This window comes from Rattus norvegicus, chromosome 15 (genome assembly GCF_036323735.1).
Source record: "Rattus norvegicus strain BN/NHsdMcwi chromosome 15, GRCr8, whole genome shotgun sequence".
NCBI lineage: Eukaryota > Metazoa > Chordata > Mammalia > Rodentia > Muridae > Rattus > Rattus norvegicus.
In genome coordinates this window covers 53,503,785-53,519,692 of record NC_086033.1, presented here as the reverse complement: position 1 = coordinate 53,519,692, position 15,908 = coordinate 53,503,785, and positions in this window count along the sequence as shown.

Genomic DNA, 15,908 nt, shown 5'->3' with positions numbered 1-15,908 from the left:
GTGATGGCAGGAAGATCTTCCTATTTCTAATGGTTCAGATTGTCGACACAAACAGACAGTGGGTATTTTGAAATCCTGTGTTACTAAATCTACAACAAGTGGTCCTGATGGAGACATATGTAACATGAAGAAGAAAGTCACTCATTTCTTCTAATATCTTTTTGTCTCCTAATATCTTTTTGTCTGAACTTTCCTTTGTTTTAATATTAAAATGGTCACCCTTCCTGGTTTTAGGTATTAGTTTGACATATTGGTTGATTTCCTCTGATTTTATTTATTGTTTCTCTTATTGAATTTTTTCAATGTCTTTATAGCATTTATTATAATTGCTTTATTGTACATGTTAGTCTATAAATAATCTGACTCCATTAAGAGTACACATTTTGTTTTTATTTCCAGAATTAAAAGTTCAGTCTTAATTCATCTCTTCATACTCGCGGCTTCCTGTTTTCCTGCATCCTTTTCTTTACATAGGTTGTACTTGTTTGGAAAGTCAGGAGCTAAGATGATCCCCTTGTGTTATATTGAAGGTCTCACAGACACTTCAAGCATCTTTCCAGGGCTATGTTATTAAAGTAGTGTGGCTAAAACACCAGTGGCAATCTGATCTTTTAGGTTCCTTATCATAGTTACTATTTCTGAAGTTCTATCTTCTGATATTACAGCTTGGGGGTTCTCAAGTGTTTCCAATTCTATACCCTGACTTATCAAAACAACAAATGAAGAGGTATGAGGCTTTCAGCCTCTTCAGGAGAGAGTTTAGGACATTTCCCTTGTTCTATTCTTTCCCCGTTACTTTTGTGGTCTTTAATTATGCAACTTTTTTGCTGCTTTGTATTTACTAAAAATATCAGGTTCAATTTTAAATACATGCACTTCTCTCAAACCTGGTTATGATCTTAAGGTTTAATTCTGTTTTAAAGTTAGAGGAATTTTCATTCCTCTTATCCTGTAGTTGTTCCCTTACTTGGCTTTAGAGTTTTTTCTCAGCATACTATTTACTTTCAAGTAACACTTTTCTTTTAGAAGTCCATATGGGCATTAATGTTTTCTAGACACATATATTTGCCAAGAAAAACTCGAACGCTATAATTTATTTTTTATACATTTTCTTGACATTCCTTAAATTTTTTCCATTACCTTTGACTTTGTTGTTATTTTAGAAAAAGAAATCTGAGGCCGGTGAGATTATTTTTCTAATGACTGCAGGAATCAAAGCTCTTGGCTATCAGAAACAAAGGACGGTTCCCAGAAACTTAAGAAAACAAGATTGACTGAAAGGATTAGGCTACATAATTGAAAGAAGAATTGAAATCCAGGATTTGAGAAGGTCAGAAACAGAGATAATTACAGCGGCTTCCTGGATCTTTCTAGAGAGAAACTATTAAAGTAGTTTACCTCGAAGACTTTTTAGCAACACTCCTTTCCTAGGAGATAGCATCAAAGTGGTTCCCACCACAATATCAACCAGCATTTGCCCATTGTTCAGCTCTGACAGCCTGTGGATGGCCAAAGCATACTAGAGAAACCCCAGAGGTAAAAACATGGAGAGCTGAAAGACCACTTGACTGGTGCCTGCTGGAGTACCTTGATCCTTTAAAAATATATTTATTAATTCTTTGAGAGATTTATATAATGTATTTTGGTCATAGTCATCTCCCACTGTTTCTCCTAACTCTTCCTGGATCTATCCTCACTTCCCTTACCACATCTTCCTGTTCTAGAATCCTCCTCATTATTATCATCATCATCCACTAGTTACAGTTTGTGCTCCTTGTATACTCCTTGGTGTTGAACCTCCAGTAAAGCATGTTTAACCTGCCCTGAGCCACACTGTTGAGGAAAACTGGCTCTTCTCCCTCAATATTTTCTATAGCTGTTGAGTTAGGGGTAGAAACTTGTAAACTTCCTGCCTCTCTAAGTCACACTATTGTGTGAATTGTTTATACAGATCTGCTGTATGTGGTGCCATCCTTTCCTGTGCAGAGGACATCATTTCACTTCCACTTCAGCATATGACCTCTGCCCCTACAATCTTTCTGCCCTGCCTCTTCCATAATGGTTTTTGGGCTTTAAGAAGGGAATGTGATATAGATGTTGCATTCGTGGTTGAATACTCCACAGAGACTTATTCTCCACACTTTTGATCAGTGTGAATTTCTGCATTAACCTTTATCTACCACACAAAGAAACTTCTCTGATGAGACCTGAGAGTTGCACATAATCTAGGGGTCGAGATACAGATTTTGTGAGCATTTTGGTATTTTTTCCATTTAACAAAATAATACTAGTAGACTCACTCTGGGACCTATGAGCTTGCCAAATCCTGAACAGACATGAATATTATGAAGGTAACATGCTATTCTTTCTATAGAGAAGGCCTTAAATTCAAGTAGAACGCAGTAGGTTACCATCATAATATTCATGTCATTATTGTACCTGCGAATGTATCTTAGAATACTGATTAATATTGTAATTCACAGTTTTCAGAACCGAGTAAGATTATTTGACTTTTCTTCCATCAGCTTTCCTAGCACCATCCAGTACTATAGAATCTAGACATTGGTGAGAAGCTTTCTGGACATTACCAACTTGATTTTCCATGTCATGTGACTAATAAGTGTAGTTTCTTCAGCAGTGGTGTCTTACCCTAGTGGGAAATCAATGACAATGGCAATAGACTGTTTGTTTGAGGGTCTCCCAGACACCTCTGCTCACTAACCTGAGTGGTACTATCCTACATCTGGTGTGGGACTTTTTGTTAACCCATGGCTAATGAGATATACATAATATCTTGTAGATATTAACTGTAGGTAAACTCTTCTTTTAATATATATATAATGTATTATATATACATATATAATATGTACACACATACACATGTATATGCCTGTATATTACAAACACTCTAAGAAGGGGAGAGATACCATCCCATTATGCTCTATTTTAGATAGATTTTCAATTTTATTTCAATTTCATTTTATCTAAAGATTTCATTTGAACAAAAACTCATCTGATATCCTCATCTCTTCTACTCTTCTACATCTCTACCTGCTTAAAACTCCCTTCTCCTTTTTCCCCTTCCTTCTTCATATCACCCATGTTTCACTGACCCTCTTAAGATATCCTTTCTCTCCGCACCAATAATCCATTTCTAGTTATCTCTTTTCTATGGGTATCTCTGCTTAAGCTCAGAAACCTAAAGATTCAATGTATGTACCATTGGTGGAATGTGTACAGACACATAGCATATGGCGGCCTAACTATACCATGACATATACCCAAAGGACTCTACTTCCTAATACCGATCAAGTGTTTATCTTAATATGCATACCTCAATCATATCTTCAATATTCTTCTGTCCATATAAGGCAACATAAGTATTGGAGTAGAAGGAACATTATTCAACCTGTTACAATATGGAATATTAATATAATGAAACTCCACTTTTTCTAATTTCAGTGTGGTTTTTCAAAAATGACCTATTTATAGTCTACAATTGGATCAATCGATCAAACTTTCTCATTGCTGTGAAGAAAGTGTCTGGCAGAATAACTTAAGGGAGAAAAGATTTATTCTGCCTTATGGTTTTAGTCCATCACAGAGGAGAATTGTAATGTTCATTGTGGAGGCTCCTCACATCACAACTCACCAGGAAGTTTTAGAATCAGGGCCAGGTTGTAACTTTCAAAGGTCATCCCCCAGTTGCCAACTACCAGCTGGTCTCTATTTCCTAAAAGTTCCACACCCTCCTCAAATGACTCCTACTGGGAAACAAAACGCGAATCTATAAAAATGTTTCTGATTCAAACCATAATAGGGATTCAGCCCAGTATTTCACAATGCACCTGGCCAACATGGATTTCTCTGGTGCAGAGCAAGTTGTCAGTCCCAAAGATAGATAGTTTTCTCTCCTTTATTTTTTCTATCTTTTTTCCAGTGCTACCCACTTCTCTTTGAAATGCATCCTGCCACATCTTGTTTAATTCAGCTTCTTGTGCCTCTATTTTCTACCTTATTGTATTTATTATTTATGGCTACTCATTCAGAAACCAATTATTTCACATTCTATGAACAAACCAGAGTTTCCTGAAGTTTTTTTTTTCATCCTGCAGTAGCTGTTGTGGGAGTAATGCTCTTCCTCCGAGTCATCAGAGATTCTTCTGAACTTGTTCTTAAAAATGTTCAACTATCCTGCAAGCTAGCTAAATGAAGGGTTCACCAACATGCTCGTACTCTTCCCAATATATTTCCACAGTACTGGTAGAAGAATCAGTCTCTTAGCTCAAGTGAGTCTCTGAATTCAACAAGAGGCTCAAAGAAGAAAAATGTTGTCTGTTTGATGTTACATGGTCTTTCTGAGATGAAATATGAGTGGGTATTTATCTAAGTAGATATTGCATAGATATCTACTAGAAACTCAGTAGATATTTTCTGTGAGTAGGCTTACTCTTGCAGTCTGTATTAATTGGTAGGGTGATATTTTCTTGGTCTAAGGCTTGGGGTTGGCTTACAGGTCTCTGAATCAGGGATTAAAGTCAAAATGTAAAAGTCATCCAATGTAGAGAAGGTGTTTGGAGTAGGGAACTAAAGATAGTTCATATGTTCATACCTCTATCAGCCTAAGAGGAGTCTAGATCTGGAAATAATGTAATACATGTAAGAAAATCCTTTTTTCATGCACTATGGATATCCTCAATCCTGAGCTAAAACGTGCAGGTTAAGCACAGTGCTAGTTTAGAGATGTCCACTGTAATAGGAAAGAATTTAGTTCAAATTCTGCCAAGAGCCTTATAATGACATCTGAGTCCATAATCAGCTACATGTACTACAGTAATTCCAAAGGATTATATCAGGACTGAAGAATTCCTATTACTCAGCGAAGCTAGAGTCATCATGATATAATATCACAAGCCATACCTGTGTTTGACCTGGTGCCTTGACCGTTGTATGGCATTTCCCTCTCTCAAGCTCCAGGTCTGCTTCTGTTAGATGGATTTATTGAAAGAACTTACCTTAAAGATTGTAAAATAGCTTCCCAATGTGTAACTGGTAGTCAATAAATCTCATATTGTTAAAGTATACACCTGGTATGCTTTAAGATATGTCTATGAAGATTGTCCCCACCATTCGGGTGATGAGTACACCCACAATCCCTTCTTTTTTTTTCTTTTTTCTTTTTTTTTTATTAACTTGAGTATTTCTTATATACATTTAGAGTGTTATTCCCTTTCCCGGTTTCTGGGCAAACATCCCCCTCCCTCCTCCCCTTCTTTATGGGTGTTCCCCTCCCCATCCTCCCCCCCCATTGCCGCCCTCCCCGCAACAATCTAGTTCACTGGGGGTTCAGTCTTAGCAGGACCCAGGCCTTCCCCTTCCACTGGTGCTCTTACTAGGATATTCATCGCTACCTATGAGGTCAGAGTCCAGGGTCAGTCCATGTATAGTCTTTAGGTAGTGGCTTAGTCCCTGGAAGCTCTGGTTGCTTGGCATTGTTGTACATATGGGGTCTCGAGCCCCTTCAAGCTCTTCCAGTTCTTTCTCTGATTCCTTCAACGGGGGTCCTATTCTCAGTTTAGTGGTTTGCTGCTGGCATTCTGTGTTTCCTGTATTCTGGCTGTGTCTCTCAGGAGCGATCTACATCCAGCTCCTGTCGGCCTGCACTTCTTTGCTTCATCCATCTTGTCTAATTGGGTGGCTGTATATGTATGGGCCACATATGGGGCAGGCTCTGAATGGGTGTTCCTTCTGTGTCTGTTTTAATCTTTGCCTCTCTATTACCTGCCAAGGGTATTCTTGTTCCCCTTTTAAAGAAGGAGTGAAGCATTCACATTTTGATCATCCATCTTGAGTTTCATTTCTTCTAGGCATCTAGGGAAATTCAAGCATTTGGGCTAATAGCCACTTATCAATGATTGCATACCATGTGTGTTTTTCTGTGATTGGGGTACCTCACTCAGGATGATATTCTCCAGTTCCAACCATTTGCCTACGAATTTCATGAAGTCATTGTTTTTGATAGCTGAGTAATATTCCATTGTGTAGATGTACCACATTTTCTGTATCCATTCCTCTGTTGAAGGGCAGCTAGGTTCTTTCCAGCTTCTGGCTATTAGAAATAAGGCTGCGATGAACATAGTGGAACACGTGTCTTTTTTATATGTTGGGGCATCTTTTGGGTATATGCCCAAGAGAGGTATAGCTGAATCTTCAGGCAATTCAATGTCCAATTTTCTGAGGGACCTCCAGACTGATTTTCAGAATGGTTGTACCAGTCTGCAATCCCACCAACATTAGAGGAGTGTTCCTCTTTCTCCACATCCTCGCCAGCATGTGCTGTCATCAGAGTTTTTGATCTTAGCCATTATCACTGGTGTAAGGTGAAATCTCAGGGTTGTTTTGATTTGCATTTCCCTTATGACTAAAGATGTTGACCATTTCTTTAGGTGTTTCTCAGCCATTCGGCATTCCTCAGCTATGAATTCTTTGTTTAGCTCTGAACCCCATTTTTAATAGGGTTATTTGTCTCCCTGCGGTCTAACTTCTTGAGTTCTTTGTATATTTTGGATATAAGGCCTCTATCTGTTGTAGGATTGGTAAAGATCTTTTCCCAATCTGTTGGTGGCCGTTTTGTCCTAACCACAGTGTCCTTTGCCTTACAGAAGCTTTGCAGTTTTATGAGATCCCATTTGTCGATTCTTGATCTTAGAGCATAAGCCATTGGTGTTTTGTTCAGGAAATTTTTTCCAGTGCCCATGTGTTCGAGATGCTGCCCTAGTTTTTCTTCTTTTAGTTTGAGTGTATCTGGTTTGATGTGGAGGTCCTTGATCCACTTGGACTTAAGCTTTGTACAGGGTGACAAGCATGGATTGATCTGCATTCTTCTACATCTGGACCTCCAGTTGAACTAGCACCATTTGCTGAAAATGTTATCTTTTTTCCATTGGATGGTTTTGGCTCCTTTGTCAAAAATCAAGTGACCATACATGTGTGGGTTCATTTCTGGGTCTTCAATTCTATTCCATTGGTCTATCTGTCTGTCTCTGTACCAATACCATGCAGTTTTTATCACTATTGCTCTGTAATACTGCTTGAGTTCAGGGATAGTGATTCCCCCTGAAGTCCTTTTATTGTTGAGGATAGTTTTAGCTATCCTGGGTTTTTTGTTATTCCAGATGAATTTGCAAATTGTCCTGTCTAACTCTTTGAAGAAATGGATTGGTATTTTGATGGGGATTGCATTGAATCTGTAGATCGTTTTTGGTAAAATGGCAATTTTTACTATATTAATCCTGCCAATCCATGAGCATGGGAGATCTTTCCATCTTCTGAGGTCTTCTTCAATTTCTTTCTTCAGAATCTTGAAGTTCTTATTGTACAGATCTTTTACTTGCTTGGTTAAAGTCACACCGAGGTACTTTATATTATTTGGGTCTATTATGAAGGGTGTCGTTTCCCTAATTTCTTTCTCGGCTTGATTCTCTTTTGTGTAGAGGAAGGCTACTGATTTATTTGAGTTAATTTTATACCCAGCCACTTTGCTGAAGTTGTTTATCAGCTTTAGTAGTTCTCTGGTGGAACTTTTGGGATCACTTAAATATACCATCATATCATCTGCAAATAGTGATATTTTGACTTCTTCTTTTCCGATCTGTATCCCCTTGACCTCCTTTTGTTGTCTGATTGCTCTGGCTAGAACTTCAAGAACTATATTGAATAAGTAGGGAGAGAGTGGGCAGCCTTGTCTAGTCCCTGATTTTAGTGGGATTGCTTCAAGTTTCTCTCCATTTAGTTTAATGTCAGCAACTGGTTTGCTGTATATGGCTTTTACTATGTTTAGGTATGGGCCTTGAATTACTATTCTTTCCAGGACTTTTATCATGAAGGGGTGTTGAATTTTGTCAAATGCTTTCTCAGCATCTAATGAAATGATCATGTGGTTTTGTTCTTTCAGTTTGTTTATATAGTGGATCACGTTGATGGTTTTCCGTATATTAAACCATCCCTGCATACCTGGGATGAAGCCTACTTGATCATGGTGGATGATTGTTTTGATGTGCTCTTGGATTTGGTTTGCCAGAATTTTTTTTTTTAATTTTTTTTTAATTAACTTGAGTATTTCTTATATACATTTCGAGTGTATATAAACCCTTTCCCGGTTTCCGGGCAAACATCCCCCTCCCCCCTCCCCTTCCTTATGGGTGTTCCCCTCCCAACCCTCCCCCCATTGCCGCCCTCCCCCCATAGACTAGTTCACTGGGGGTTCAGTCTTAGCAGGACCCAGGGCTTCCCCTTCCACTGGTGCTCTTACTAGGATATTCATTGCTACCTATGGGGTCAGAGTCCAGGATCAGTCCATGTATAGTCTTTAGGTAGTGGCTTAGTCCCTGGAAGCTCTGGTTGCTTGGCATTGTTGTACTTTTGGGGTCTCGAGCCCCTTCAAGCTCTTCCAGTTCTTTCTCTGATTCCTTCAATAGGGGACCTATTCTCAGTTCAGTGGTTTGCTGCTGGCATTCGCCTCTATATTTGCTGTATTCTGGCTGTGTCTCTCAGGAGCGATCTACATCCGGCTCCTGTCGGTCTGCACTTCTTTGCTTCATCCATCTTGTCTAATTGGGTGGCTGTATATGTATGGGCCACATGTGGGGCAGGCTCTGAATGGGTGTTCCTTCAGTCTCTGTTTTAATCTTTGCCTCTCCCTTCCCTGCCAAGGGTATTCTTTTTCCTCATTTAAAGAAGGAGTGAAGCATTCACATTTTGATCATCCGTCTTGAGTTTCGTTTGTTCTAGGGATCTAGGGTAATTCAAGCATTTGGGCTAATAGCCACTTATCAATGAGTGCATACCATGTATGTATTTCTGTGATTGGGTTAGCTCACTCAGGATGATATTTTCCAGTTCCAACCATTTGCCTACGAATTTCATAAAGTCGTTGTTTTTGATAGCTGAGTAATATTCCATTGTGTAGATGTACCACATTTTCTGTATCCATTCCTCTGTTGAAGGGCATCTGGGTTCTTTCCATTTTCTGGCTATTATAAATAAGGCTGGTTTGCCAGAATTTTATTGAGTATTTTTGTGTCGATATTCATAAGGGAAATTGGTCTGACCTTCTCTTTCTTTGTTGTGTCTTTGTGTGGTTTAGGTATAAGAGTAATTGTGGCTTCATAGAAGGAATTCGGTAGTGCTCCATCTATTTCAATTTTGTGGAATAGTTTGGATAATATTGGTATGAGGTCTTCTATGAAGGTCTGATAGAATTCTGCACTAAACCCGTCGGGACCTGGGCTCTTTTTGGTTGGGAGACCTTTAATGACTGCTTCTATTTCCTTAGGAGTTATGGGGTTGTTTAACTGGTTTATCTGTTCCTGATTTAACTTCGATACCTGGTATCTGTCTAGGAAATTGTCCATTTCCTGCAGATTTTCAAGTTTTGTTGAATATACAAAACTTTTATAGTAAGATCTGATGATTTTTTGAATTTCCTCCGAATCTGTAGTTATGTCTCCCTTTTCATTGCTGATTTTGTTAATTTTGACACACTCTCTGTGTCCTCTCGTTGTTAGTCTGGCTAAGGGTTTACCTATCTTGTTGATTTTTTCAAAGAACCAACTTTTGGTTCTGTTGATTCTTTCTATGGTCCTTTTTGTTTCTACTTGGTTGATTTCAGCTCTGAGTTTGATTATTTCCTGCCTTCTACTCCTCCTGGGTGTATTTGCTTCTTTTTGTTCTAGAGCTTTTAGGTGTGCTGTCAAGCTGCTGACATATGCTCTTTCCTGTTTCTTTCTGCAGGCACTCAGTGCTATGAGTTTTCCTCTTAGCACAGCTTTCATTGTGTCCCATAAGTTGGGGTATGTTGTATCTTCATTTTCATTAAATTCTAAAAAGTCTTTAATTTCGTTCTCTATTTCTTCCTTGACCAGGTTATCGTTGAGTAGAGCATTGTTCAATTTCCACGTATATGTGGGCATTCTTCCCTTATTGTTATTGAAGACCAGTTTTAGGCCGTGGTGGTCCGATAGCACGCTTGGGATTATTTCTATCTTTCTGTACCTGTTGAGGCCCATTTTTTGACCAATTATATGGTCAGTTTTGGAGAAAGTACCATGAGGAGCTGAGAAGAAGGTATATCCTTTTGCTTTAGCATAGAATGTTCTATAAATATCTGTTAAGTCCATTTGGCTCATGACTTCTCTTAGTCTGTCTACGTCTCTGTTTAATTTCTGTTTCCATGATCTGTCCATTGATGAGAGTGGGGTGTTGAAATCTCCTACTATTATTATGTGAGGTGCAATGTGTGTTTTGAGCTTTAGTAAGGTTTCTTTTACGTATGTAGGTTCCCTTTTATTTGGCGCATAGATATTTAGGATTGAGAGTTCATCTTGGTGGATTTTTCCTTTGATGAATATGAAGTGTCCTTCCTTATCTTTTTTGATGACTTTTAATTGAAAATTGATTTTATTTGATATTAGAATGGCTACTCCAGCTTGCTTCTTCTGACCATTTGCTTGGAAAGTTGTTTTCCAGCATTTCACTCTGAGGTAGTGTCTGTCTTTGTCTCTGAGGTGTGTTTCCTGTAGGCAGCAGAATGCAGGGTCGTCGTTGCGTATCCAGTTTGTTAATCTGTGTTGTTTTATTGGGGAGTTGAGGCCATTGATGTTGAGACATATTAAGGAATAGTGATTATTGCTTCCTGTTATATTCATATTTGGATATGAGGTTATGTTTGTGTGCTTTTCTTCTCTTTGTTTTGTTGCCAAGACGATTAGTTTCTTGCTTCTTCTAGGGTATAGCTTGCCTCCTTATGTTGAGCTTTACCATGTATTATCCTTTGTAGTGCTGGATTTGTAGAAAGATATTGTGTAAATTTGGTTTTGTCATGGAATATCTTGGTTTCTCCATCTATGTTAATTGAGAGTTTTGCAGGATACAGTAACCTGGGCTGGCATTTGTGTTCTCTTAGGGTCTGTATGACATCAGTCCAGGATCTTCTGGCCTTCATAGTTTCTGGCGAGAAGTCTGGTGTGATTCTGATAGGTCTGCCTTTATATGTTACTTGACCTTTTTCCCTTACTGCTTTTAATATTCTTTCTTTATTTTGTGCGTTTGGTGTTTTGACTATTATGTGATGGGAGGTGTTTCTTTTTTGGTCCAATCTATTTGGAGTTCTGTAGGCTTCTTGTATGCCTATGGGTATCTCTTTTTTTAGGTTAGGGAAGTTTTATTTTATGATTTTGTTGAAGATATTTACTGGTCCTTTGAGCTGGGAGTCTTCACTCTCTTCTATACCTATTATCCTTAGGTTTGATCTTCTCATTGAGTCCTGGATTTCCTGTATGTTTTGTACCAGTAGCTTTTTCTGCTTTATATTATCTTTGACAGTTGAGTCAATGATTTCTATGGAATCTTCTGCTCCTGAGATTCTCTCTTCCATCTCTTGTATTCTGTTGGAGAAGCTCGTATCTACAGCTCCTTGTCTCTTCTTTTGGTTTTCTATATCCAGGGTTGTTTCCATGTGTTCTTTCTTGATTGCTTCTATTTCTATTTTTTTTTCAATAGTAAACTGAATTTGATTATTTTAATAAAAATGATACCGTTTGACAGTATTAAATTTTCAAAAGGCAGCAAATATAACATTTTATTTTTTTTACATGTTTTTTTTTATTAACTTGAGTATTTCTTAAATACATTTCGAGTGTTATTCCCTTTCCCGGTTTCCGGGCAAACATTCCCCTCCCCCCTCCCCTTCCTTATGGGTGTTCCCCTCCCAACCCTCCCCCCATTGCCGCCCTCCCCCCATAGACTAGTTCACTGGGGGTTCAGTCTTAGCAGGACCCAGGGCTTCCCCTTCCACTGGTGCTCTTACTAGGATATTCATTGCTACCTATGGGGTCAGAGTCCAGGGTCAGTCCATGTATAGTCTTTAGGTAGTGGCTTAGTCCCTGGAAGCTCTGGTTGCTTGGCATTGTTGTACTTTTGGGGTCTCGAGCCCCTTCAAGCTCTTCCAGTTCTTTCTCTGATTCCTTCAATAGGGGACCTATTCTCAGTTCAGTGGTTTGCTGCTGGCATTCGCCTCTATATTTGCTGTATTCTGGCTGTGTCTCTCAGGAGCGATCTACATCCGGCTCCTGTCGGTCTGCACTTCTTTGCTTCATCCATCTTGTCTAATTGGGTGGCTGTATATGTATGGGCCACATATGGGGCAGGCTCTGAATGGGTGTTCCTTCAGTCTCTGTTTTAATCTTTGCCTCTCCCTTCCCTGCCAAGGGTATTCTTTTTCCTCATTTAAAGAAGGAGTGAAGCATTCACATTTTGATCATCCGTCTTGAGTTTCGTTTGTTCTAGGGATCTAGGGTAATTCAAGCATTTGGGCTAATAGCCACTTATCAATGAGTGCATACCATGTATGTCTTTCTGTGATTGGGTTAGCTCACTCAGGATGATATTTTCCAGTTCCAACCATTTGCCTACGAATTTCATAAAGTCGTTGTTTTTGATAGCTGAGTAATATTCCATTGTGTAGATGTACCACATTTTCTGTATCCATTCCTCTGTTGAAGGGCATCTGGGTTCTTTCCAGTTTCTGGCTATTATAAATAAGGCTGCGATGAACATAGTGGAGCACGTGTCTCTTTTATATGTTGAGGCATCATTTGGGTATATGCCCAAGAGAGGTATAGCTGGATCCTCAGGCAGTTCAATGTCCAATTCTGAGGAACCTCCAGACTGATTTCCAGAATGGTTTTACCAGTCTGCAATCCCACCAACAATGGAGGAGTGTTCCTCTTTCTTCACATCCTCGCCAGCATCTGCTGTCACCTGAGTTTTTGATCTTAGCCAATCGCACTGGTGTGAGGTGAAATCTCAGGGTTGTTTTGATTTGCTTTTCCCTTATGACTAAAGATGTTGAACATTTCTTTAGGTGTTTCTCAGCCATTCGGCATTCCTCAGCTGTGAATTCTTTGTTTAGCTCTGAACCCCATTTTTTAATAGGGTTATTTGTTTCCCTGCGGTCTAACTTCTTGAGTTCTTTGTATAATTTGGATATAAGGCCTCTATCTGTTGTAGGATTGGTAAAGATCTTTTCCCAATCTGTTGGTTGCCGTTTTGTCCTAACCACAGTGTCCTTTGCCTTACAGAAGCTTTGCAGTTTTATGAGATCCCATTTGTTGATTCTTGATCTTAGAGCATAAGCCATTGGTGTTTTGTTCAGGAAATTTTTTCCAGTGCCCATGTGTTCCAGATGCTTCCCTAGTTTTTCTTCTATTAGTTTGAGTGTGTCTGGTTTGATGTGGAGGTCCTTGATCCACTTGGACTTAAGCTTTGTACAGGGTGATAAGGATGGACCGATCTGCATTCTTCTACATGTTGCCCTCCAGTTGAACCAGCACCATTTGCTGAAAATGCTATCTTTTTTCCATTGGATGGTTTTGGCTCCTTTGTCAAAAATCAAGTGACCATACATGTGTGGGTTCATTTCTGGGTCTTCAATTCTATTCCATTGGTCTATCTGTCTGTCTCTGTACCAATACCATGCAGTTTTTATCACTATTGCTCTGTAATACTGCTTGAGTTCAGGGATAGTGATTCCCCCTGAAGTCCTTTTATTGTTGAGGATAGCTTTAGCTATCCTGGGTTTTTTATTATTCCAGATGAATTTGCAAATTGTTCTGTCTAACTCTTTGAAGAATTGGATTGGTATTTTGATGGGGATTGCATTGAATCTGTAGATTGCTTTTGGTAAAATGGCCATTTTTACCATATTAATCCTGCCAATCCATGAGCATGGGAGATCTTTCCATCTTCTGAGGTCTTCTTCAATTTCTTTCCTCAGTGTCTTGAAGTTCTTATTGTACAGATCTTTTGCTTGCTTGGTTAAAGTCACACCGAGGTACTTTATATTATTTGGGTCTATTATGAAGGGTGTCGTTTCCCTAATTTCTTTCTTGGCTTGTTTCTCTTTTGTATAGAGGAAGGCAACTGATTTATTTGAGTTAATTTTATACCCAGCCACTTTGCTGAAGTTGTTTATCAGCTTTAGTAGTTCTCTGGTGGAACTTTTGGGATCACTTAAATATACTATCATGTCATCTGCAAATAGTGATATTTTGACCTCTTCTTTTCCGATCTGTATCCCTTTGATCTCCTTTTGTTGTCTGATTGCTCTGGCTAGAACTTCAAGAACTATATTGAATAAGTAGGGAGAGAGTGGGCAGCCTTGTCTAGTCCCTGATTTTAGTGGGATTGCTTCAAGTTTCTCTCCAATTATTTTAATGTTTGCAACTGGTTTGCTGTATATGGCTTTTACTATGTTTAGGTATGGGCCTTGAATTCCTATTCTTTCCAGGACTTTTATCATGAAGGGGTGTTGAATTTTGTCAAATGCTTTCTCAGCATCTAATGAAATGATCATGTGGTTCTGTTCTTTCAGTTTGTTTATATAATGGATCACGTTGATGGTTTTCCGTATATTAAACCATCCCTGCATGCCTGGGATGAAGCCTACTTGATCATGGTGGATGATTGTTTTGATGTGCTCTTGAATTCGGTTTGCCAGAATTTTATTGAGTATTTTTGCGTCGATATTCATAAGGGAAATTGGTCTGAAGTTCTCTTTCTTTGTTGTGTCTTTGTGTGGTTTAGGTATAAGAGTAATTGTGGCTTCGTAGAAGGAATTCGGTAGGGCTCCATCTGTTTCAATTTTGTGGAATAGTTTGGATAATATTGGTATGAGGTCTTCTATGAAGGTTTGATAGAATTCTGCACTAAACCCATCTGGACCTGGGCTCTTTTTGGTTGGGAGACCTTAATGACTGCTTCTATTTCCTTAGGAGTTATGGGGTTGTTTAACTGGTTTATCTGTTCCTGATTTAACTTCAATACCTGGTATCTGTCTAGGAAATTGTCCATTTCCTGAAGATTTTCAAATTTTGTTGAATATAGGTTTTTATAGTAAGATCTGATGATTTTTTGAATTTCCTCTGAATCTGTAGTTATGTCTCCCTTTTCATTTCTGATTTTGTTAATTTGGACGCACTCTCTGTGTCCTCTCGTTAGTCTGGCTAAGGGTTTATCTATCTTGTTGATTTTCTCAAAGAACCAACTTTTGGTTCTGTTGATTCTTTCTATGGTCCTTTTTGTTTCTACTTGGTGATTTCAGCTCTGAGTTTGATTATTTCCTGCCTTCTACTCCTCCTGGGTGTATTTGCTTCTTTTTGTTCTAGAGCTTTTAGGTGTGCTGTCAAGCTGCTGACATATGCTCTTTCCTGTTTCTTTCTGCAGGCACTCAGCGCTATGAGTTTTCCTCTTAGCACAGCTTTCATTGTGTCCCATAAGTTTGAGTATGTTGTATCTTCATTTTCATTAAATTCTAAAAAGTTTTTAATTTCTTTCTTTATTTCTTCCTTGACCAGGTTATCATTGAGTAGAGCATTGTTCAATTTCCACGTATATGTGTGCATTCTTCCCTTATTGTTATTGAAGACCAGTTTTAGGCCGTGGTGGTCCGATTGCACGCATGGGTTTATTTCTATCTTTCTGTACCTATTGAGGCCCATTTTTTGACCAATTATATGGTCAATTTTGGAGAAAGTACCATGAGGAGCTGAGAAGAAGGTATATCCTTTTGCTTTAGGATAGAATGTTCTATAATTATCCGTTAAGTCCATTTGGCTCATGACTTCTCTTAGTCTGTCGACATCACTGTTTAATTTCTGTTTCCATGATCTGTCCATTGATGAGAGTGGGGTGTTGAAATCTCCCACTATTATTGTGTGAGGTGCAATGTGTGTTTTGAGCTTTAGTAAGGTTTCTTTTACGTATGTAGGTGCCCTTGTATTTGGGGCATAGATATTTAGGATTGAGAGTTCATCTTGGTTGATTTTTCCTTTGATGAATATGAAGTGTCC